Raw genomic sequence first — 25,361 nt, 5'->3', positions numbered from 1 at the left:
TGCCACACTGCTTTCTGTCTGAACAGTAAGCTTTAAGATAATAACTAAACTCCATGTGCTTATCAAATTACCTATTCTATAAAGATACACACACACACACACACACACACATCCTTGTAGAATACAAATATTCTATTTGCTTTTAATACTATTTTACTTTGAAACTTTCATACATTTATACAATGTATATTATTATATCTATCACTACTCTCTCAGAACCCCAGGATTCCCTGCCTGGTCTCTATTAGAAAGTAATAAGCCACTGTCCACAGTAGGAAAGTGAAAATGTTCTTCCAAGTCAAGTTCAAGTAATTATTGTAATGTAGATGGGCTGTCGCTCTTCAGTCCTCTTGACTCCTGCTATTACCTCAGCATTTCTCTTTCTGTGACCTCTGTGTCACCCACATTCTTTTACAAGAATAAAATCATCTTTGCTTAAAGATTACAGAATATTTCCAGGGGACATTCTACATGTTTCCCAGGATCACATTTATAAAACAAACATGTCAATAGCAAATACTTTCATTCATGCATCTTGCAGGAACATTCAGTTTTCCAGGTTCTACTATGACCATCTTCTTTTGATGGAAAAGAAAGGCTCCCCTTCCACTGGTTGTGGGCACACCAGCTGTGACAATTATTAGAAACTATATTGTATCCACATCAAATATATGGATATGATTTTATTTGCAGATAGTCCTTGAGAAGTGTTCCATTGATGGACTTCAATACAATTGGACTGTTGGGTTAAGTCTTGCTACATAACAAGTGACAATGAGAAGAGTCCATATGAGGAAGAGACTAGAACATCAAGGCACTAAAATTGTAAGAAAATGCATTCCTATCATTGAATCCACCCATCCAGATGTGTTCCGTATGGTGGTCGTAGCAAAGGAACACATCTAACTACAAGCATCTCATCCTTATTGTTTGAGATAAGATCTCATGTAGCCAAGTTTGCTTCCATGGTTTATGTAGCTGAGGATGACCATGATCATTCTGCCTTTACCTTCCAAGTGTGTCAACACTAAGTTTCAAACATCTTATTTAGAAGTAAAATAATGGTAGTTTCCCCCTCTTCTGTAAGAATAGTCAGTGTTATCTGACTAGATACCATTGGGTCTAACAGTTTGCAATGTGACCAACTTCTCTGGAACCTACCACCACCACCACCACCTTGTTGCCCTTTTCCTTAACAATGATTACAGAAGGTTTATCTGCAAGGTCAAGATACCACGCTGGCTTCCCACTCACAATACTGGGCATGAGGTCTTTGGCAGTTGTCCCAGAGGTGAGCCATATGTAATATTGGTCCCAAGAGACTCAGTAAAGGTGCAAGAGACATAAGTGCCCCTGACTTTCTCAAGACCACTTCTGTTAATGGAGACTGCCAGAATCCAGGTCAAAATTAATATTTTGGCTACAAATAAGATACAGTGAAGGCTCAAGTTTTACATCATTATAGCACTCACTGCAATGGGATATTAGTCTACCAAGTGGAAAAAATGAAACCAAGGCTATTGTTGGGGTATCTGGATAAATAAGAGATAAATGGTAAGCCTCCATTTATGGCCCTCAATCTGAAAGATTTTAGAATGAAGATATACATAGAATAATGCACAGGTGTGTTTGGTGCTTCCTGTCCAGCCAGGTAGAGAGACTTCCACAACTGCATGGCAGTTTGTTGTGTGATTTGTACCCCAAGAGAGCCCTTAGGCTTTTGAAAGGCAAACAGTACGCTTACTTCGGCCAAGGCAGTTGCTTCTCAACACATGCTTTTCATTATATGCTTCCCAATGCATGCTTGCCACTGCCAACTTCCCACAGCAAGCTTTGCAATGCATGCTTTCCACCAAAAGTTCCCTACAGCCCTCCCACCAAGCACTTATCACAAGGTTTCCCACTTAAGCTTCCTGCTCCCCCCCCCCCACAAGCAAGCTCCAGGAGAGGGAAGCAGGTACAAGTGACAGACCAATCGAAGGGGCATATTTTTGAGCCTGTCTCACAAACACCTCAAGCACATTGGAGGCTGCGATACACAGCCAGCTTTTTTATGAAGTGCTGATATTTTCTCAGTAGAATAACATTTCCTTAAACTGCAGCAAGATTTCTGATGGGCTCAGCAACGAAGAGAACATAAAATGAGCAGGAACTTCTCCTAATGATCACAAAACAATACCATTTCCACTTCACAATGTGTTTTGTCTTACCTTGAATGTGTTTTACCAGGAGTCTACATGTGCCTCTCCTGAACTCAAAGTATTCCAGTTCTCCACTTGCCTAGATTTTTGAGAGATCTCAGCGGATATTAATTATAGTGTCTTCAAAGATGAATTATGTTGGCACCTTCTCAAACCTGCTTCTTACCTTGCATTCCCTCTGCTGGGAGGACCCAGGAGGCCTGCTCATTGGGGCAGGGGGCATGCCCAATTACCACAGCCAAAGGAGTAACTATAACAGATCTCTTCCCACCAGCGGGCACTGAGATATAGCTTGTTTCCTCACCTCTGAAAAGGAGTTCACACTTCATCCCATCCACGTTGATCAGTATACTAGCTGTCCACCCAAATAGAACCTCCCCTGTTGCTCTGGTGCCTTTCTTATCAGTCCCAAATCCCAGGGTTCCAGAATGCTGTGGTGGACTCCTAAAATCTTATTTGTCTTCTCTTTAGATTATCTCATGTGAGGGGAATTTCAAGCATTTTCCGTTTGTGCTGCAACAAAAGATGTTTTTGTAATTGTTTTATTTATTTGCATTTCAGCCACTGTACCCCACTCCCAGTCCCCCCTCATACAGTTCCTCATCCTATCCCTCCTCCTGCTTGTCTCTGAGAGGATGCTCACCCACACACACCAGGCCTTCCCCTTCCCTGGGGCCTCAAGTCTCTCAAGGATTAGGCACATCTTCTCCCACTAAGGACAGATCAGACAGACCTCTTTTATATATGTTCTGGGGGACTCAGAACAGCTCACGTATGCTGCCTGGTTGGTGGCTCAGTCTCTGGGAGCTCCCTGGGGTCTGGGTTAGTTGATACTGCTGGTCTTCCTATGGTGTCCCCCTTGCAAACTGGTACAACCACTCTTGAAATCAATCTGGCTCTGGTGGTTACTCAGAAAATTGAAAATAGTTCTACCTGAAGACATGGGTATGTACCCAAAAGATGCCCCCCCATACCACAAGGCCAGGTATCCTACTACATTATATAGCAGCCTTATTTTTAATAGCCAGAAGCTGGAATCAACCCAGATGCCCCTCAAATGAAGAATGGATACAGAAAATGTGGTTCATTTACACAATGGAATACTAATCAGCTATTAAAAGTGAGGGCATTATGAATTTTGCAGGCAAATGGATGGAACTAGAAAATATCATCCTGAGTAAGGTAACACAGACCCAAAAGGATGAAAGACTTTTAAATTGTGTTCTTCATTAACATGGCTTTGCTGATCAATGTTAAAGATGAAGAGGATGGATCACCCACTTACTTCAAGAGTGGGAAGTGCTCTTCACAGAGAAGGGAACCACAACAATGTTAACTTCATGAGTAAAATAACATCTTTAGCCAAAGTTTCTGATTTGGACAAAAGTGTACAGAGCTTCCTGCTGTGGAGCAGTTATCACTGTGGGCTTCACAGACCGTAAATGGGTGAGGATAACTGAAGCAAAGATACCACTTCACAGAAAGAGATAAGGCCACAGATGTTTTTACACCAGTTTAACAGCTTTATATCAATCAAATCCTTGCATCACTTTCTCAGGTTATCACATTCCACAGTGGCTGAATTCTGCCCCATGCTCCAATAACCCCATCTTGATTTTCTCAGCTTGTACCCACCAAAACCAGACTCATTTTTGCACATGGGTATGGTTTTTTGGGAACACATAGTCCTTTGTCCACACTTTCCTGCTAAGATCAAAGAACACCAATAAAGAGACCAATTCACTTCCTTATCCCAACATGACTCGTGATAATCACATTTAAATTGACTTAGAAAGGTTTATCCCTTCATACAATTTCAGGTCAATACTGGCTTATTGTGATGGATGAAACATGTTGGCAGACAATGATCAGTGCTGGACACCATCTTCTGTGTCTCTGCTCTCTGGATACCATGCTTAAATTTTTCTCAAATGGAAAGTTCCAGGGTTCTGTCTAAAAAAATGACTATCAACAAATAGTTTCTTTGTCATATGCTATCACAAGGAAGTCATATTAACCTAAAAAAGGTCTCTGAAAATTCAAGGAACCTTTGGTGATTATGGCTTTAAAATAAGGATGATCCTCAACTTACAATGCCTGTTTGTTTTCATGCATGAAAATGGAACCATACTTCAAATCTGAAATTTGATATTTTCCCCAGAGCAAATCTGTACAAATCAAAGGTCATATTGATTTTGTATAAATTATGAAAATCTCTCCTGTTCTGGACACGGCAGCTAGCCTTTGATTTCAGAGAGTCATATGATCATGAAGTGAAACACATGTTAGGGTATAGTTAGCTTTGCTTCTAAGGTAGGGTATAGGTTGAAGGGCTTATGTTAACTGAATTTTTGATCTTCAGTGTGTCCAAGTCATTGTGGGATTGTCAGGGCTGTTACAATTTGAATGTGAAATGTCCCTGATGGTCCCATATGTTTAAACATGTGTTTACCAGCAAATGGTGCTATTTTAGGAGACTCTGGAACCTTTGGGTTGAGAGTGCTCCTTGCTATCATAACTGAGTTATAAGTTATGAGTTAGAGTTAGTTCTCTGCTTCTGGTTTCCTTCCCTACCTCCCATGACCATACATTTAGGGATCTTACATTCAAGCAAGTCTTCTCTTCCCATGGGAACAGTCCCACTGTGATGGACCATACCCTTTGATCTATGAGCCAGAATAAACCTCCCCCTGAAGTTGCTTCTGTACTAGAAAAGAACCTGAAACAAGGATATAAGTACATTTTAGAGTGAGGTATATAAACTAGCAATTTACAAACACTTGTGCTTTGTTCACAAAAAGAAATGGGTACATTACTAAAATATAAGTATTTAATGCTCTTAATCAAAAAACTACTTCATAAAACATTAACATACTAACATTTCTGTGAGTTGTTCACAGACTTAGCTTGATAATACCTCCACAGATGGTGTAATTTTCTTCCCTGTTGCAGAAAGTACGTTGTTTTCTTTTGTTGTTGCTTTTCAATTCATATTGGCTTGAGCTTGGAAATCCAAAGTAGGGAGTGAGTGATAGGTGAAGAATGATGAACAATGTACTTTACTGAGGTTAGGACAGATTGTCAAACAGTCTGCATGGGGAAGGCAATGGACAAGAACTATTCATTAATGCTACTAACTTTAATTTTAAAGAATTACTTTTTTCTATTGTATGTATACAAGTGTCTTGCCAGTACATATGTAAGGGTGTTTGTAAGGCCATGGCACTGAGTGAGGCCATTATACTTTATGGAACTAGGGTTAAGATGGTTGTGAACTACCATGGGGTGCTGGAAACAGAACCTAGGGAGGTCCTCTGCATGAGCAATAAGTGCTGTAAACCACAGAGTCATCCTTCCATGAGATAGATTTAATTTTACATAATGTATAAACTTGATGTTTGGTTAATCAGGATATATTTATAAAGTCATGCACACACTCACACAAACACACACACACACACACACACACCACATAAAGATACACACACATGCATATATACATACACACACACATACACAGTGATGCACACATATACAAACATGCACATAAGCAAGCACATGCAAACACACATGCATACAGCAAACACATGCACATGTACACACATGCACACACATACATACACATGCATACACATTACATACACATTCATACAAATACACACATGCACACACATATGCACACACACATGCACACGCACATACATACACATATATGCACATGCACACACATATGCACACGCACATACATACACATATATGCACATACACACATGCACACATACACATTCACATCCATACACACACACACACACACACACACACACACACACACACACACACACACATACACACGCACATACTTTCATTGTATTGTTGCTTTCTCTTCTCCTTCTTTTTTGTCTCTGCCTCTTTCTCAATGTTGCCTGGCTCTTCTCCTCACTGGGCATTTCCTCTTCTTTCCTTTTGTCCTTTTCCTTTCCTCTTTTCCTTCCTTCTGTCCTTCTTATTATTGTTTGTCACTACTCTTTGGTTATTATGTTTATGGTTATTAAGACATTAATTGTTTAAATGAATTGGTTTCATTAATATTTCCATAAATGTGTAGTACACTGATTGTGTCTACCTACTCTGGTATTTGCACTGTGACATTTTACATTAGGACTTCAGTACATTTTAATTGATTATTGTACAACAAAGCACTGGTAGACTCTACCTCTTTGGCATGTGGATATGCAGCTTACGCTGCTCTATTTCCTGAAGAAGCTGTCCTTCTGTTTTTCCTCCAACATATATTTTGGTACCTTTGGTGGTTTGAATATACTTGGCCCAGGAAATGGCACTATTAGGAGGAGTGGCTTTTTTGGAGGAAGTGTGTCATTGTGGGGATGAGCTTTGAGGTTCCTATGCTCAAGCTCTGCCCAGTGCAGAAGAGAGTCTCCTCCTGGATACCTTCACATCAAGATGTAGAGCTTTCCACCATGATAATGGACTAAACATCTGCAACTGTAAGCCTGCCCCAATTAAATGTTGTCCTATATAAGAGTTGCCTTGGTCATGGTGTCTCTTCACAGTAGTAAAACCCTAACTAAGAAAGTTTCTGTGTTGAGAGTCAGTTGGTGGAGGATGCAGAAATGTATTTCTGGGTCCTCTGGTCCATTGGTCTCTAAGTGCTTTATTGCCAGGGTCAAGCTCCATGATGTCTTCAAATTAGGCATGCTGATGCTTCCCGTTTTGCTTTTTGTTCAGGATTAAATTGCTTTATCTCTCCAGGCTGATTTTGTCTTCTCTTCCTCTCCTCTCTTTTCCTCTCCTCTCTTCTCCTCTCCTCTTTGTTCTTATATTTTATCCTCTCGTCTGAAGAATTCTGTTGGTATTCTAATTGGCATTGTATTGTCCTCAGACAATTTTTGATTAGTAAAGGGCATTTTGCCATTGTTCATTCTCCAGGTCTATGAATATGAGAGATCTTGTCATGTTTTAGTTTCATCCTCTGTCTTCATTTCAAATCTCATTCGCACCCTCCCCCTCTCCCTCCCCCCCTCTCCCTCCCCCCTCCTCCTCCTCCTCTTCCTCCTTCTCTCTCTCTCTCTCTCTCTCTCTCTCTCTCTCTCTCTCTCTCTCTCTCTCTCTCCTATAGGTTTGGTTGTAAATGTTCTATAGAAAGTTGATCTCCTGGATTTTTAAATTTTGTATACAACTTTGGTTTCCATAAAATATACCTAAGTATGTACTTCTCCTTCAGTCAGAAATCCCATATTAACCAAAAAAAAGTGTATTTAGAAAAGATGAGGCTCGATGGTGATTACTCTTTTCAATGGTCCTTCTGCAGTGTGATCCAGCCAGGAGATGCCGGAGGTTTAAAGTCTGCCAAGTAGCCAAAGCTAACACTTTAAGCCACTACATCTGTCTCATCAACATAGATACAGCTAATTAAAACAGATCAGAATTACATAATTTGTAACTTCAAGCAATGTTTTAAAATGAGTATAAAAATTCTCTCCATCAGCTTGTCTCTAGTTCTACAATGAGCACATTTGGTGTTCAAAACATAATTCTAGTTATTAAAAGAATACCAGAATAAAGAATTACTAACTGCACCAAGACATACAAGTAAGCTAACTTGTGTATTTGTTCTCTGTACCAATTGTGATGCTTTGCACACTTTCTTTTTATTGTTTTCTTTGTGTTAAAATATGTATCTAGATTTTTATTATTTTATCTTACATATAAACAAAAATGGTGCCTTAAAAAACAAAAACCTCAAACTTAAATATAGAGTTGATCTGGAATATTCAAAATCTCAAAGCCAGGGCTGAGCAATTGAAACTTCATTTCACAGATGAGGGAGACTAAATGAATGGCCTCCTATTTCCAAAACCTAAGCAAGAGAGATCTGCCCCAGCACACCAATTTTTTTTTTCTAAAACAAGAAATAGCTTTGAAACAGAGTCTGTGTTCTCAGGCATGGGAAATCTTAAGATTAGGGAGTTTTCTAGCAAGAAAAACGTCTTAGAGCTCTGGTCATTTTGAACAATTCAGAGGACTGAACAACAGTACAGAAACTCATAGAGTACAAGGATGTAAATGGTCTCATGTTAATTTGAACTTACTAATGGTTACTGGCTTTAAATTATACATGTGGTTCCAATGGCTTGTTGACATTTTCCCTTTACACATATATCATTATTTAGCATAAACTCCTTGCATGGATGTTTTATGGTTTATTCTGTTGCTTTATACTAGTTATTTAATTAAGGACCTTTGGAATAGGAGATCTGATTTGCATGTGTCCAGAGCTTGCTTACTTTCCACACAACATGTCCATCCCTGAGAAAATATTTCAAAACTGTCGACATGGCATCATTGTGAACCATTCCCCTACAATGTCCTGCAACCTGTTTGCTCCAAAATCTCCAATCTAGAATTCTTGAGAAACAAAATAAAAGATACCAGTATAGGGTGATGGCATCTAAATTAATATGCCATTGACTTACAAAACCTCTGACAGGAACCTCCAGAAAACAGACATTTTTGTAAGCCCTTTATTTGGAGACAGACTAATTAAAGCTTAGAAAGAGTGAGCAACATTTCTGAGGTCAAAACCTGCCCTCTCTGTGTAAGATGAAACAGGCATTCAGGTCCATCAGACACTAAAACTCTTTAATGATCAAGATGGGCCAAGTTGTGCTCCACTAACAAGTGTTCCACCAAAACTAAATAGACAAACAAATTACACATTCCTCATCCATTCAGAATCCTAGCCAAATCAATAAATGAAGTCACTCAGGCTCACAACAACAAGCATCTGCACTCCAGTCACATAACCAAGTGTCCTTTGTATGTAGGATCAGTCCTGTGCCACATTTTTCCCCTGAAATCCAGAATGGCAGAGTACTCTGTTTTCTAAGCAAGAATTATTATTTTACCTAGTAAAAAGAGAGACAGCAATATTCAGGGATCCAAGTACCTGCTGGGAAGTAATGGAACTCACCACCTGCTCTGTGTTGTTGGAAAAGCTTGCTGTGTCCAGAAGTAGATGCCAGGCAGTACGGAAGGGAGACCCTCCATTCACACTGGGCAATGAATCCCATGTGCTCTATGGTAGCATCTTATGCCTTTTCTTCTCTGCATATTATTTTGCTTCTACTCCTTACAATTCATTGTGAGCATTCTCTATTCATCAGATACCCAACAGAAACAATAATTGGTAAGAAGGTTCACAGGAGTGTATGAAGGACGTACAATGTCTAGTGCTAAGGGCAGCCGTGCCTAGCACCTCCCAGGTAAGATCTTCAAGTGCAAGTGCAATTTCCTAAAACACACCAGTAGATTGGGTCAGACAGAAGGAGCTCTGCTGAGATGCTCTGATATCGGTGAAGATGCTAGTGGTTGTCATGTTGCCCAATTACTCTTCATGTGACTGATGTTACTTTAAACCTCAACTCAATGAGCCCTGAGAACCTCACCAGCACTAGAGGAATTTAAAATGTAAATACTCAATCATCAAGAGAACCTCTTCACTGTGCTGCTACTTTGCATTTCATTCTGTTAGAAGTAGTCTCTGATGGAAAATATCTGAGCAAAGAGTATCAGTTTATGTTTTGCAAACAACAAATCACACACCCTAATCTTTGACTGCCACATTTTGAGAGTGATTAGTGTAGTGTGTTCCTGGAAGCTCAGTTTACTACTGGGCATCCAAAGCCTAGGGTATAAGACACTGTGAGTCAAAACGATTAGTCTTGGCCCTTTAGAAGCCTGACAGTGGAGGAGTTGATTCAGGGTTGAATTGTGAAGTACACACAACAAAAGGACAATTTACATGACATACAGTATTGAGCCTGCTTCTTGTTGAACCATTCTTAGTGTCTTTTCCAGCTAAAACTAACAGGCACAGTGTGTCTTAGGAAATTATTCATCCACACTTCATCTTTTAATTATACAATTAGTTTACACTATTTTCCTCTAAAGTAGGCATGCTGAAGTCAGAAAATTGGAGATGCTATTTGCTTTATCTTGTCCTAAAGACGTGGGTACACATTCTAATGGTTCCTTCGCTTGGAATCCATCAAAGTACTTCTTCACCCACTCCATACCCTCAATTGTCCACACGAAACATTAAAATTTGAAATAACTACTTCTCTAGCATAACATGAGATCCAGTAGTATGTTAAATCATAACTTACTCATTACTAATTTTTAACATTATACTGTGTCTCGGGATGTCTGTGTTAGTTCGTTTGTGAATGATTGGCCTTTCCTATAGACCACTGCATTTGCCCACAGCTCTCCTGTGAATGTATAACCAGTATTTGGGCAAATGATATAAACCTTGGTCAAGATACACATCAAACTATTTTATGCTGAACATTAATTTTTCATTGCTATAACAAAACAATTTAATCAGGCTACTTATAAAGAGGAAATCGTTAATTTGGCCATATTTTTTGGTGTTTTGAGGTTCATAGGCCACATCTGGTCTTGGCTTCTAACTACTAGAGTCCAAGGCAAGTGACAGGACTGTGCACACACATACCTTTCTGCCTGGTCTCTTTCCATCTTGTTATAAGCCACTAAGACTCAATCATGAAGCTCTACCCTGTGAATCCATATAATCTATGTAATAATATAGATCACTTCTTAAAAGCCCTACTTCAAAACACCATTATTCAAACTTAGTATTTCACGATGAAAATTCAATTAAAAATCAGAAAGGCCTGGAGATACTGAAGCCATATTCAAGCCATTGCATTCAATCTATGATTTATATTGTCCAATTTTTAAAAAGCAAATCTGTCAACATCTAAGTATATAGCCCCTGGAATTGATGGTATGAAAGTTTTCAAAGTCTTCTCGACAGTTCAGTCAAATTGAGAGGAGCCTGGGGCTCTGGTACATCTTAAAGACAAAGTGATCTTAAACTATAATTTCTAGTATAGAGGACACTCTTCTGTCCCGAGGAGGGATCTGTGACAACTGTTAAGTTAATGACTTAACTTTATTCTTCACTGAAAAACTTAATGGTGGCGAACCAATTGCGAACCTCATTTATTCAATGGGCTTGCCTTTGTTCTCATTGCTAATCAACAATGTATATATGCATCAAATTTGTATGCATATATAAACATAAATTTTATTAATATCTGGTAACACATGCAATTGTTTTTTTAAGGGACTTTTTAAAACTTTTATGTGTTTGTATACGTGTGCTTGCTTAGATAAATTCTATATATAACAAATGATACAGTGTTTAAGGAGGCCAAAGTGGGCATCAGATTCCCTGGAACTGGAGGTATAGATGCTTGTGAGCTATCATGTAGTTGCTGGGAACTGAACCTGAGCTCTCTGCAAGAATGACACCTGTTCTTTACCACTGAGCCACCTTGCCAGCCCCTTAAATGATTTTTAAAGGAACATTCTAGAAACTTTTGGTGACATATTATATAGTCTATGCATCTCATATCCACTTAGAAAATGAAAATAGAAAGTAAAAAAAATTGAATATCACAGACTATAACCTGATTTAATATCTTTTAATGATATTACATGGTTTCTTCTATAATTTCATGTTGAATATGTTGCCCGTTATCAAAACCTTCTGTTAAGTATTTGCTATTAGTCCAGCTGACTATAAACATTCTAATTATATATATATAAATAATATATTCTCATGGTGTACACATGTATATATTAGGCCAGTCTCCATAATTCTGCTACCTACCTGTACTTAGTGTTTTGCTGTTGTGTACCACGCTGCAGTAAACATTCTAACAGATGTACAGGTTATTTGTTTCTGTGCATCCTTAGAAACCCAAGGACTGTAATTTGGGGTTCTAAAGTGGACATAACCTGCTATTCATTTTAATCAATGGCCTTCCTGTACTCCTCAAATTATTTCTTCCACATTACAAGGAGGTCAAAATGTAATAAGTATGGCATAGATATATTATCAGTTTAAATTCTACATTTGTTAAAGGAACTAAGGAGAAGTAATAGCCTTTAACCTGAAGTCAGAATTCTTTGATTTTCAAGAACCTTTTTCATTTTTAAATATTTATTTATTTATATGTAAATGTCCAGGCATGTATGACTAGTAGGAGCGTGTTCACGTGTGTAGGTGCCCACAGAGGCTAGAAGAGGGCACTTGAGCCTCTGGACGTGGAGTCACAGGCCTTATGAGCTGCTGGTATGACCACTGGGAAGCAATTCAGGTCCTCTGCAAAAAAAAAAAAAAAAAAAAAACCAACCCCAAAAAACAAATAAACAAACAAACAAAATCAGCAAGTACTCCTGACTATTGGACAATCTACCCCTCCATTGAAGAGCCTTTTTAAAAATATTTGTATTTCAATGAAGAAAAATAGTTGTGTAGAATGCCAGCTAAAGAAACAAATATATGCAGTTTTAGTTCTCTATATAGTTCTAAAAGCTAACATTTATAGCTCCTGCACTTTATCATTGAACCAGTGTGCAAGTTTTTCAACATTGTTAACATGAGTTATACATATATTAGATCCCAAAGTTATACAAACAATATTAACAGCCACTATTGATATTTTATAAATATAGGTGCTGCTGTGCAGAGTATTCATGTGTCTTACTAAAGTCAGACTTGAATATATCCATGCAACTAATTAATCAAGTATGTCTTTGGGGTACTATATATGCCAAACTGATTTCAACGTTGGAGCAAGAGATAAAAGTAAATTAATAAAGAAAATGTTCTTTTTTAATTATATATTTTCTTCATTTACATTTCAAAAGTCTCCCATACCCCCCCACTCCCCTACCCACCCACTTCTACTTCTTGGCCCTGGTGTTCCCCTGTACTGAGGCATACAAAGTTTGCAAGACCAAAGGGACTCTCTTCCCAATGATTGCCGACTAGGCCATCTTCTACTACATATGCATCTAGAGACACAGGGTTCCGGGGGTACTGGTTAGTTCATACTGTTGTTCCGCCTATAGGGTTGTAGACCACTTTAGCTCCTTGGGTACTTTCTCTAGCTCCCCATTGGCGGCCCTGTGTTCCATCCAATAGCTGACTGTGAGCATCCAATTCTTTGTTTGCCAGGCCCCAGCAGAGCCTCACAAGAGACAGCTACATCAGGGTCCTTTCAGCAAAATCTTGCTGCTATATACAATGGTGTCAGCGTTTGGAGACTTATTATTGGATGGATCCCTGGGTATGACAGTTTCTAGATGGTCCATCCTTTCTTCTCAGCTCCAAACTTTGTCTCTGTAACTTCTTCCCTGGGTGTTTTGTTCCAAATTCCAAGAAAGAACAAAGTGCCCACACTTTGGATTTGTTCTTCTGGAGTTTCATGTGTTTTGCAAATTGTATCTTATATCTTGGGTATTCTAAGTTTCTGGGCGAATATCCACTTATCAGTGAGTACATATCATGTGAGTTCTTTTGTGATTGGGTTACCTCACTCAGGATGATGCCCTCCAGGTCCATCTATTTGCCTAGGAATTTCATAAATTCATTCCTTTTAATAGCTGAGTAGTACACCATTATGTAAATATACCACATTTTCTGTACTCATTCTTCTGTTGAGGGACATCTGGGTTCTTTCCAGCTTCTGGCTTTTATAAATAAGGCTGCTATGAACATAGTGGAGCATGTGTCCTTCTGACCAGTTGGAACATCTGGATATATGCCCAGGAGGTATTGTGGGATCTTCTGGTAGTACTATGTCCAATTTTCTGAGGAACCAACAGACTGATTTCCAGAGTGGTTGTACAAGCTTGCAATTCCACCAATGGAGGAGTGTTCCTCTTTCCTCACATCCTCACCAGCATCTGCTGTCACCTGAATTTTTGATGTTAGCCATTCTGACTGGTGTGAGGTGGAATCTCAGGGTTGTTTTGATTTGCATTTCCCTGATGATTAAGGATGCTAAACATTTTTTCAGGTGCTTCTCAGCCATTCGGGATTCCTCCAGTGAGAATTCTTTGTTTAGCTCTGAGCCCCACTTTTAATGGGGTTATTTGATTTTCTGGAGTCAACCTTCTTGAGTTCTTTATATATATTGGATATTAGTCCCATATCTGATTTAGGATAGGTAAAGATCCTTTCCCAATCTCTTGGTGGCCTTTTTGTCTTATTGACAGTGTCCTTTGCCTTACAAAAGCTTTGCAATTTTATGAGGTCCCATTTGTCGATTCTCGATCTTGCAGCACAAGACACTGCTGTTCTATTCAGGAATTATTTCCCTCTGCCCATATCTTCAAGGCTTTTCCCCACTTTCTCCTCTATAAGTTTCACTGTCTTTGGTTTTATGTGAAGTTCCTTAATTCACTTAGATTTGACCTTAGTATAAAGAGATAGGAATGGATCAATTCGCATTCTTCTACATGATAACCTCCAGTTGTGCCAGCACCATTTGTTAAAAATGCTGTCTTTTCCCACTGGATGGTTTTAGCTCCCTTGTCAAAGATCAAGTGACCATAGGTGTGTGGGTTCATTTCTTCAGTTCTATTCCACTAGTCTACTTGTCTGTCGCTATACCAGTACCATTAAGTTTTTATCACAATTGCTCTGTAGTACAGCTTTAGGTCAGGCATGGTGATTCCACCAGAGGTTATTTTATCATTGAGAAGAGCTTTTGCTATCTTAGGGTTTTGTTATTCCATATGAATTTGCAAATTGCCCTTTCTAATTCATTGAAGAATTGAGTTGGAGTATTGATAGGGAATGTATTGAATCTGTAGATTACTTTTAGCAATATAGCCATTTTTACTATATTGATTCTGCCAATCCAGATCCTGGGAGATCTTTCTATCTTCTGAGATCTTCTTTGATTTCTTTCTTTAGAGACTTGAAGTTCTTATCATACAAATCTTTCACTTCATTAGTTAGAGTCAGGCCAAGGTATTTGATATTATTTGTGATTATTGTGAAGGGTGTTGTTTCCCTAATTTTTTCTCAGCCTGTTTATCCTTTGTGTAGAGAAGGCCATTGACTTGTTGGAATTAATTTTCTATCCAGTTACTCCACTGAAGCTGTTTATCAGCTTTAGGAGTTCTCTGGTGGAATTTTTAGGGTCATTTATATATACTATCATATCGTCTGCAAATACTGATATTTTGACTTCTTCCTTTCCAATTTGTATTCCCTTGATCTCCTTTTGTTGTCGAATTGCTCTGGCCAGGATTTCAGGTACTATGTTGAATAGGTAGGGAGAAAGTGGTTAGTCTTGTCTAGTCCCTGATTTTAGTGGGATTGATTCAAGCTTCTCACCATTTACTTTAATGTTGGCTGGTTTGCTGTAGATTGTTTTTATCATGTTTAGGTATGGGCCTTGAATTCCTGATCTTTATCATGAATGGGATTGGATTTTGTCAAATGCTTTCTCAGCATCTAACGAGATGATCATGTGGATTTGTCTTTGAGATTGTTTATATAGTGGATTACGTTGATGGATTTCCGTATATTAAACCATTCCTGCATCCCTGAAATGAAACCTACTTGGTCAGGACGGATGATTGTTTTGATGTGTTCTGGGACTCAGTTACTGAGAATTTTATTGAGTAGTTTTGCATTGCTATTCATAAGGGAAATTAGTCTGGAATTCTCTATCTTTGTTGGGTCTTTCTGTGGTTTAGGTATCATAGTAATTGTGGCTTCATAGAATGAATTGTGTAGAGTTCCTTCTGTTTCTATTTTGTAGAGTAGTTTGTGAAGGACTGGAATTAGATCTTCCTTGAATGTCTGATAGAGCTCTGCACTAAACCCATCTGGTCGTGGGCTTTTTTTGGTTGGGAGACTATTAATGACTGCTTTTATTTCTTTAGGGGATATGGGACTATTTACGTCATTAATCTGATCCTGATTTAACTTTGGTACCTGGTATCTGTCTAGAAATTTGTCCATTTCATCCAGGTTCTCTAGTTTTGTTGAGTATAGCCTTTTGTAGAAGTATCTGAAGGTGTTTTTTATTTCTTCAGGATCTTTTGTTAGGGCTCCCTTTTCCTTTCTGATTTTGTTAATTAGGATGCTGTCCCTGTGCCCTCTAATGAGTCTGGCAAAGTGTTTATCTATCTTGTTGATTTTCTCAAAGAAATAGCTCCTCCTTTGGTTGAATCTTTGAATAGTTCTTCTTGTTTCCACTTGGTTGATTTCGCCCCTGAGTTTGATTATTTCCTGCCTTCTACTCCTCTTGGGTGAATTTGCTTCCTTTTTTTCTAGAGCTTTTAGGTTTGCTGTCAAGCTGCTAGTGTGTGTTCTCTCTAGTTTCTTTTTGGAGGCACTCAGAGCTATGAGTTTTCCTCTTGGAAATGCTTTCATTGTGTCCCATATGTTTGGGTGTGTTGTGGCTTCATTTTCATTAAACTCTACAAAGTCGTTAATTTATTTCTTTATTCCTTCCTTGATCAAGGTATCATTGAGAAGAGTGTTGTTCAGTTTCCACGTGAATGTTGGCCTTCTGTTATTTATGCTGTTATTGAGGATCAGCCTTAGTACATGGTGATCTGATAGGATGCACGGGACAATTTCAATATTTTTGTATCTGTTAAGGCCTGTTTTGTGACCAATTATATGGTCGATGTTTGAAGGTTCCATGAGGTGCTGAGAAGAAGGTACATCCTTTTGTTTTAGGATAAAATATCCTGTAGACATCTGTTAAATCCATTTGTTTCATAACTTCTGTCAGTTTCACTGTGTCCCTGTTTAGGTTCTGTTTCCATGATGTCCATTGATAAAAGTGGGGAGTTGAAGTGTCCCACTATTATTGTGTGAGTTACAATGTGTACTCTGAGCTTTACTAAAATTTCTTTAATGAATGTGGCTGCCCTTACATTTGGAGCATAGATATTCATAATTGAGAGTTCCTCTTGGAAGATTTTTACCTTTGATGAGTATGAAGTGCCCCTCCTTGCCTTTTTTTGGTAAATTTGGGTTGGATGTCGATTTTGTGCAATATTAGAATGGATACTCCAGCTTGTTTCTTCAGACCATTTGCTTGGAAAATTGTTTTCCATCTTTTCACTCTGAGGTAGTGTCTGTCTTTTTACCTGAGATGGGTTTCTTGTAAGCAGCAAAATATTGGGCACTGTTTGTGTAGCCAGTCTGTTAGTCTATGTCTTTTTATTGGCAAATTGAGTCCATTGATATTAAGCGATATTAAGGAAAAGTAATTGTTACTTCCTATTATTTTTGTTGTTAGAGTTGGCATTCTGTTCTTGTGGCTGTCTTCTCTTGGGTTTGTTGAAGGATTACTTTCTTGCTTTTTCTAGGGCGTGGTTTCCATCCTTGTATTTTTTTTCTGTTATTATCCTTTGAAGGTCTGGATTCGTGGAAAGATATTGTGTGAATTTGGTTTTGTCATGGAATACTTTGGTTTCTCCATCTATGGTAATTGACAGTTTGGCTGGGTATAGTAGCCTAGGCTGGCATTTGTGTTCTCTTAGTGTCCTTAGAACATCTGTCCAGTATCTTCTGGCTTTTATAGTCTCTGGTGAAAAGCATGGTGTAATTCTGATAGCCCTGACTTTATATGGTACTTGACCTTTTTCCCTTACTGCTTTTAATATTCTATCTTAATTTAGTGCATTCGTTGTTCTGATTATTATGTGTCAGAGCAATTTCTTTTCTGGTCCAGTCTATTTGGAGTTCTGTAAGCTTCTTGTATGTTCATGGGTATCTCTCTCTTTAGGTTTGGGAAGTTTTCTTCTATAATTTTGTTGAAGATATTTGCTGGCCCTTTAAGTTAAAAAAGTTCATTCTCATCTACTCCTATTATTTGTAGGTTTGGTCTTCTCATTGTGTCCTTGATTTCCTGGATGTTTTAAGTTAGGATCTTTTTGCATTTTGCATTTTCTTTGATTGTTGTGCCCATGTTCTCTATGGAATCTTCTGCACCAGAGATTCTCTCTTCCATCTCTTGTATTCTGTTGTTGATGCTTGTATATATGGTTCCAGATTTCTTTCCTAGGGTTCCTATCTCCAGTGCTTTCTCACTTTGGGTTTTCTTTATTGTGTCTACTTCCCTTTTTAGGTCTTGTATGGTTTTATTCAATTCCATCACGTGTTTGGTTGTGTTTTCCTCTTTTTTCATTAATGACTTCTACCTCTTTAGCAGTGTTCACCTGTATTTATTTAAGTGAGTTATTAAAGTCCTTCTTGATGTCCTCTACCATCATCATGAGATATGCCTTTAAATCTCAGTCTAGCTTTTCGGGTGTGTGGGCTGAGATGGGAGTGCTGGGTTCTGATGATGGTTAGTAGTCTTGGTTTCTGTAAGATTCTTATCTTTGCCTTTTACTGTCTGGTAATCTCTGGAGTTAGTTGTTATAATTGTCTCTGGTTGGAGCTTATTCCTCCCATGATTCTGTTAGCCTCTATCAGCAGACCTGGGAGACTAGATCTCTCCTGAGTTTTAGTGGTCAGAGTAGTCTCTGCAGGTGAGCTCTCCTCTTGCAGGGAACGTGCCCAGATATCTGGAGTTCAGACCTGCCTCCTGGCAGAAGATGAAGGCCTGAAACAGGGCCTATCCCAGAAGCTGTGTTGCTTCTGCCTATCTGAGAAGCTGTGTAGCTTCTTTAGTCCACACTCTCACCTACACAGTCTAGTCTCTGAGAGATCCTGGACCAGAGTTGGCTCCCCCAGGTGCTCTGGCAAAGGCCTCCTGGGCCAGGCAGACACCTCTCCTCTGGCAGGGAAGGTGCCCGGATGTCTGGAGCCTGAAACGATGTCTGCCCCAGAAGCTGTGTCACTCCAGCCTGTCCCAGAAGCTGTATAGCTTCTGTAGTCCACACTCTCACCTGTGCAGGCTAGTCTCTGTGGGATCTGGAGACCATGATCGCTCCCCCAGGTGCTCTGGGCAAAAGATAATGTTCTTATGTAGTGTGCACATTATATGTATTTTTAACATAGAGTGATTAGTTATAAATGTACTGTGTGGATTCTAGGTATTTTGTAGTGTTTGGGAAAATCAGGTTGGAACAAAATAAAAACAACTGAGTGATATGCAGGGAATTCATGTAAATTCATGTGGAGTGTTCAAAAGAGTCTTCATGAGTAACCCAAACTTTGCAACAACTTAGAAGAATTAGATATAGATTCTTCAGAGATACAAGGGCTTCTTGAAGAAGCTCAGGCACTAGGGTAGCCTGTGCACTGGCATTAGGCTGGGGCTTTCTACCTTCTTGAATGACAACAAGAATTCACCATAGTTAGAGGAAAGCACATAGTGACAGACGTAATTTCAGACAAGGAGGGCAATGGGAGTTGAATACAAGATGCTAACCTAAGCCAAACTATGTAGACCTACTGAGTATTTAAATGAAATATATTTTATCATTGATTATATACGCAATTTGAGTCCTTATATAAAGGAGAGTATATCATCTGTAGACACAACCATACTCTGCTGAATCCACAGGTTCTCGTGTCATCATTAAGATTGTGCTTATTACCATCTCTCTCCCCAAATGACAAATCCCCTGCTTATGCTACTTGTATTACTCTAGAAACTTTCCTGGACAGCAGCTACCAGGATTGACTACAAATTTAGCAACTTCAGTAAAGGGAAGTGTGACATTGTATCAACAACACAGTGTAGAAACTTTTATTAGCTCTGATCCATCACTCCTGCCCGTAACGCTGTTGCCAAGAATTGAGGACTGGGGAGATAGTCTTACACGCGTTCGCGCGACCGGCCAGGAAGAACGCAACAAACCGGAATCTTCTGCGGCAAAAGCTTTATTGCTTACATCTTTAGGAGCAAGAGTGCAAGAGAGCAAGAGCTCTATTGCTTACATCTTCAGGAGCCAGAGAGCAAGAGCGCAAGAGCAAGAGAGAGAATGGCGAAACCCCGTCCCTTTTAAGGAGAATTATTCTCCGCCTAGGACGTATTACTCCTTGATTGGCTGCAGCCCATCGGCCGAGTTGTCGTCACGGGGAAGGCAGAGCACATGGGGTGGAAAACTACCCTTGGCACATGCGCAGATTATTTGTTTACCACTTAGAACACAGGATGTCAGCGCCATCTTGCAACGGCGAATGTGAGGGCGGCTTCCTACAAGATAGGAAATGTTGAAAGACTGACAACCTAAGTTTGAGTCCCATAACCTACATAGAAACTGGCTGTGATGGTGTACATCTGTAATTGAGGCACACCTATGCCAAGATGGGAGGCAGAGACATGGGAAATGACTGGAAGCAAAAGGGAAAGCCAAGAAGAGATACACAGCATAGAGGTTTAAGGCATAAGAGACACTGGGCTTCAACAAGGTAGGAGGAGAGAAATGATTTCCAAGACATGCTGTGGCATACACATGTTGTGTCAGGCACTCAATCAAACTCACACACAAACGCACATGCACACACACACACACACACACACACACACACACCATAAATAAACAGTAAACTTTTAAAATGCGAAGCAATACTGAAATTCAAGTTCTGGACCCTTGCATTATGGGCAGAAAAGTAGACACTGATCATTTCCCAGAACCACACTGATAAGAAAAAATAATAAAATTCCATGAGGAGGATCACTGAGCAGTCGAGATGTATAGCTACCACCTTCTTTATTCCTAGTAAATAGAGCAATGTCATGTACATATTCAGACTTCCCACTCTGTCCTCTTTCCTCAGAAGATACATTAGTATGGAGAATGCAGACATTATCTACAGGAGTCATGATAACTGTAGTTATTGATCTTTCTGTTCCGTTGGGTGCTTCTCTCTTGCTCACCACAGCAGAGCCTCACAGTCTCCTTCTATCTATGCTCCACATGAAATCACTCTTCACTGGTGGAGCCTTTTCTTACAGGAAAAGTAAGTTCTTATTTTGGATACTATCAATATTAGTAGCACTCTTCCACTTCCAGACATATAAGACAAATACTTAGCACTACAACATAGAAATGCTGCACTATATGAAATGCTTAGCAGTATTTAGCAGAATTTCTGAAAAAACACAGTAATGGAAATTTGCATCTTATTATGGCTACTGCACAAAAAAAAGATAAAATAAATAAGACTGGTGAAGCCTCTTTCTCCACTCCCTATTACCTGAAAATGGACTAAGACATAGCTAAAGCCAACTGTTAAGTGGGAATATGCAAAGTATTGATAATTGATAGACAGACCTGGAATCTTTCAGTTTTTGTGTTTCAGGACATGCCTGGCTCCTGGGATATGAACTATTAAAGAACAATGTTTTAATACAAGGGCATTGCAGGGGGCTGGAGAGATGACTCAGTGGTTAAGAACACTGCCTGCTCTTCCAGGCATCCTGAGTTCAATTCCCAGCAACCAAATTGTGGCTCACAACCATCTCTAATGTGATCAGATGCCCTCTTCTGGTGTGTCTGATGACAGCTACAGTGAACAGCATTGCAATGCCCACAACAGTGACTATAGCTGGAGATGTGCTACCCAGATCCAACTCTAGATGGAGCTGCAAGATTCCACCCCTGAAATGTATTCCAGTCATCTCTTCCTCTGTCCCTCCCTCACCTGATCTCTCCTGCTCCCATCCCCACCTTCCCCCAGTCCACCATTTGCTTTCTTGTAAAAGATTGGTTTTGTTTGTTTGAGTGTATCTTAAGAAATGTAAGGAATTGGTATAGAAGTGATCTAAAGGCTAATTACATTATTTTTTTAGCATCACACCATACCATGAATTATATTCCATAACAGTCACTCATTGTACTAAGCTATGATAGTAGCTCCGTTACTATTTTGGAATGTATGGGCTTTTCTGTCAGATGGATCAGGCAGAAAGGTGATGATGTGATGAATGTTCCTATAACTTCTGTTCCACAAACATTTCTGCTTCCTAAGATCTTCATGCTCTTATTTACCTATGGGCATAATAAATTCTGCCTTGAAACTCAAGTATTTATAATTCTTTAATTTTGTTTCAATGTGTTAGGAAACTATGATTTCAGGGAAAATTATACCTTAGATCATTTTACTTAAAATTTGTTGAACATTGCCTTCTTTTTAGAGAAAAGAGATCTTTAGCAGTCCTTGAAGATAAGTTGTGTTGGAGCCTAGAGAGTATGCCAGGAACCTAAATACCACAAACATACACACCTGAGTTCGCATTGCAGATGCAAGCCATCCCAGAAGATATTGTTAGAAAAGCAATCAAGACTGTAATTTGCAATTTATAAATTACTAAAATACTATGGAATTGTTCAGTACATTTTGGCAGTGTTCAAATTATTCTGAACCATGAGCCAGCTCATGAAGCAATGAGCATAGAGTTCGTCATGATGTCTATATGAGAACTAGGTAATTAATTTTCAATATATCATTAATTAAACAAGAATTCACTGTTCATATGTCATGTAAGACAAGCTGGAGACTAAAGAAAAAGAATAAAACATTATGAATACAGTTCTGGTTCATTTAATACAGTTCACCCACACGAAACTGCTGGGGACCTGTGAGAAGACTCAACGGTTTATTGCTAAATTATGGTGACCTGAGTTTCATTGCTGGAAATCACAGAGGCATTAAAGGACAGAGTCAGGTCCCTGCGTTGTCTTGTGAGTACATACGTGTGCTGTGGCATGCATACACACACACATACACACACACACACATACCCATGCAAATGCACATGCACTTGCACACGTACATGCACACACTTGTAATAGTAATCATGTAGATTTTGATTTAAAATAAAAAGAAACTACCACTAATTATTCTTAGTTATATCCATATTTCAGTGAACTAAAATAACATATTTGGCTAGTGGAATTCAAAATTTAATTTTTCATTTACTGTGATTTCCAAGAAGAATCAAGCTGTCATATGCTGGTTGGTAAAAAATTTTCTGTGAGCTGAACTAACCTGTGTTTCTTTTGCTGCCCCTCACTGCATGTCTACATACAGTTTTTTTTCTCTTCTGCACACAATAATTTACTACATCTAGATAAATCCAAAAATGATTTCAATACTTTCATTTAATCACTGGTTGGTCGGTAATTTTGTTTGTTTCTGTTCTTTATAGATCTTCCTGTGTGTGGTGTACCATCACGAGCAAGAACATTACAATAAGAATGAATGACCTCTGACTTCTGCACTCAGTGTTTACCTATCAGTGTTATTATACTACAAATGGCCCCAAAAGCAAAGAAAGTGGCATTTCTAGGGGCTAGAGAGATGAAACGATGGTTAAGAGAACTACCTGTTCTTGCAGAGGAGCCAGGTTCAGCACTCAGCATCCACATAGCAGATCACAACCATCTGTCATTCCTGTTCCTGGGAATCTGTTGCCCTCTTCTGGGCACCATGGACACTGCACTCATGTGGTACACAGCCATCCATCCACACAGGCAAAATACTCATGCACATAACGTTACATGTTAAAACAATTCAAAATGCAATCAAGACTTTCAAACTGTGTAAACATTCCTGTGAGCAGTAATAGAAATGAAGGGACAAATAGGATGGGAACTTCCTTAGAGTTGACATTTAACTTAACATATAAATATTGAGAGTGTTCAAACATAGAGAAATAAGGAGGTATAATAAAGGGGAATGAGATGGTGTCTGACTGATAGTGATAAGGAGGATACATGCGTGCATACACATATTTTATGTATTATATACATTGCATTTTTATATGTGTGTATATGTCATGATGAAATTAGCTTGTTTCAATCTCTCATGTGTTGAGAGCTACTTCTATACATATATCTATCTTTCCACAGGTCTTAGGAACATAGGCATATGGCTTTGCTTCAGGTCTATCTACAGGAATATCTTGTAGAGGGCAATGAAACAGAGCTAGCCACTGTTTCATCTAAATGTGGTTCTTTTGTCCATTAACTGGGTCCCAATTTTCCAGTTTTGTGTTTTTCCTTTCAGTATCTTGATGTTCTTATCTGCTGAGTATAATTTAATAAGGCACAAAAAAGTCAGCCTGCTTTATAATCCTTCCTATGTGAAATAATTAAAGTTTAACTTGTGAAAGTCGAAGGCTGAGAGCAGGTTATATCCACAGGAGCAAAGTGCCTATGGGAGGCAAGGTATAAAGTTCTATTCCTTTTTCTATTGTGATTAAATCCCATCAGTTTATAAAGTTCTACTGGTTTGTGTTAGCTGACATTAGCTGGGGGCCATGCTCCTGAGGACGTGGCTGCCCCCTCCTTGGGAATGTATCATGTATAAGATGGACAGCTTGACCAATCACATAAGTACAATGATGGATAATGTGAAAGCCAGAGACTTAGCCTTGCCTGCAGATGTGCTTCAGCTGCCAGACATGATATAGTATCAGTCTAAGACACTTGAGGGGCTTTAACATACAGTTCATGCATCTTAGTATTTGGAAAGTATTGCATGTGGTGTACCTAGATCACCATTTCCCATTACAGCAACAGGCTCTCTGAAAACAGCCAGATTCCATCAGATGGGACATAAACTTCCTAGCTGTCTTCAAACTTTATTGGTTCATACATTTATTTTTTCCTGCTAGTACATTGTAATTAGTGGCTTAGTGAGCCATATTGTGATTTCTAGTCTCCTATCCATACACCCCTATTTGCAGCTATCAATCAGATTTATATTCATCTTGCTCTCTCAAAAAGAAAAATAGCTCAAATTCTCGATTGTCCCAGAGAAAGTACCTTGTGGCCTTACTGGAGTCTACATTCAAGGATGTCTTGATACTTTTCCTGTTGCTGGGATAAAGTACCCTGTGGGGGTGGGGTGGTACAGAAACTTTATGTAAAAATGGTTTATGATGGTCCCACTCCTGAGATTATAGTAGTCTATTGTGGTAGGTTGCCACAGTGCCAGGAGCTCCATAAGGCTGGTGGAGTTGCAGAAGCAGAGAATGACACTGGATCCTTCATACTCAGACATCTTTCCCCTTTCTATACCATTTTGGCCTCCTTCACAGAGAAAGGTGATACCCAAGACCATAGTAACCTTCCCAAGTCAATCAAGCTAATCAAAATAACCCTTCATGGGAAGGCCTAGAGGCTACACTATTTCCAAATCATCCTTGCAAATCAGCTGGAGACTGGTCTCCTAAATTCAATTAGATTCTGTCAAGTTGACAGTCAACACCAACCCCTCGTGGGCCTTGCTTCATTGCGCCTTTCTTCTCTCTTCCCTACATTTTCACTGAACACTTTCTCAGTTTCTCATGCTGTTTCTCAAGTTTGTCCTTATCAATG

General features: G+C 39.1%; 1 long non-coding RNA gene across 1 annotated transcript in view; it reads right to left on the bottom strand.

Annotated features, from left to right (window-relative positions):
* Gm34609 overlaps window positions 1–2,623 on the bottom strand; it is a 34,680-nt gene extending 32,057 nt beyond the window's left edge. Inside the window, exon 1 of the long non-coding RNA XR_380568.3 lies at window positions 2,506–2,623. This is a non-coding gene — a long non-coding RNA (predicted gene, 34609). The remainder of the gene's footprint in view (window positions 1–2,505) is intronic.
* Between the last annotated feature and the right edge of the window lie 22,738 nt (window positions 2,624–25,361).

This window comes from Mus musculus, chromosome 10 (genome assembly GCF_000001635.26).
Source record: "Mus musculus strain C57BL/6J chromosome 10, GRCm38.p6 C57BL/6J".
Lineage (NCBI taxonomy): Eukaryota > Metazoa > Chordata > Mammalia > Rodentia > Muridae > Mus > Mus musculus.
Note: the sequence above shows the minus strand (reverse complement) of the source record. Positions and strands in the feature narration are given on the sequence as shown.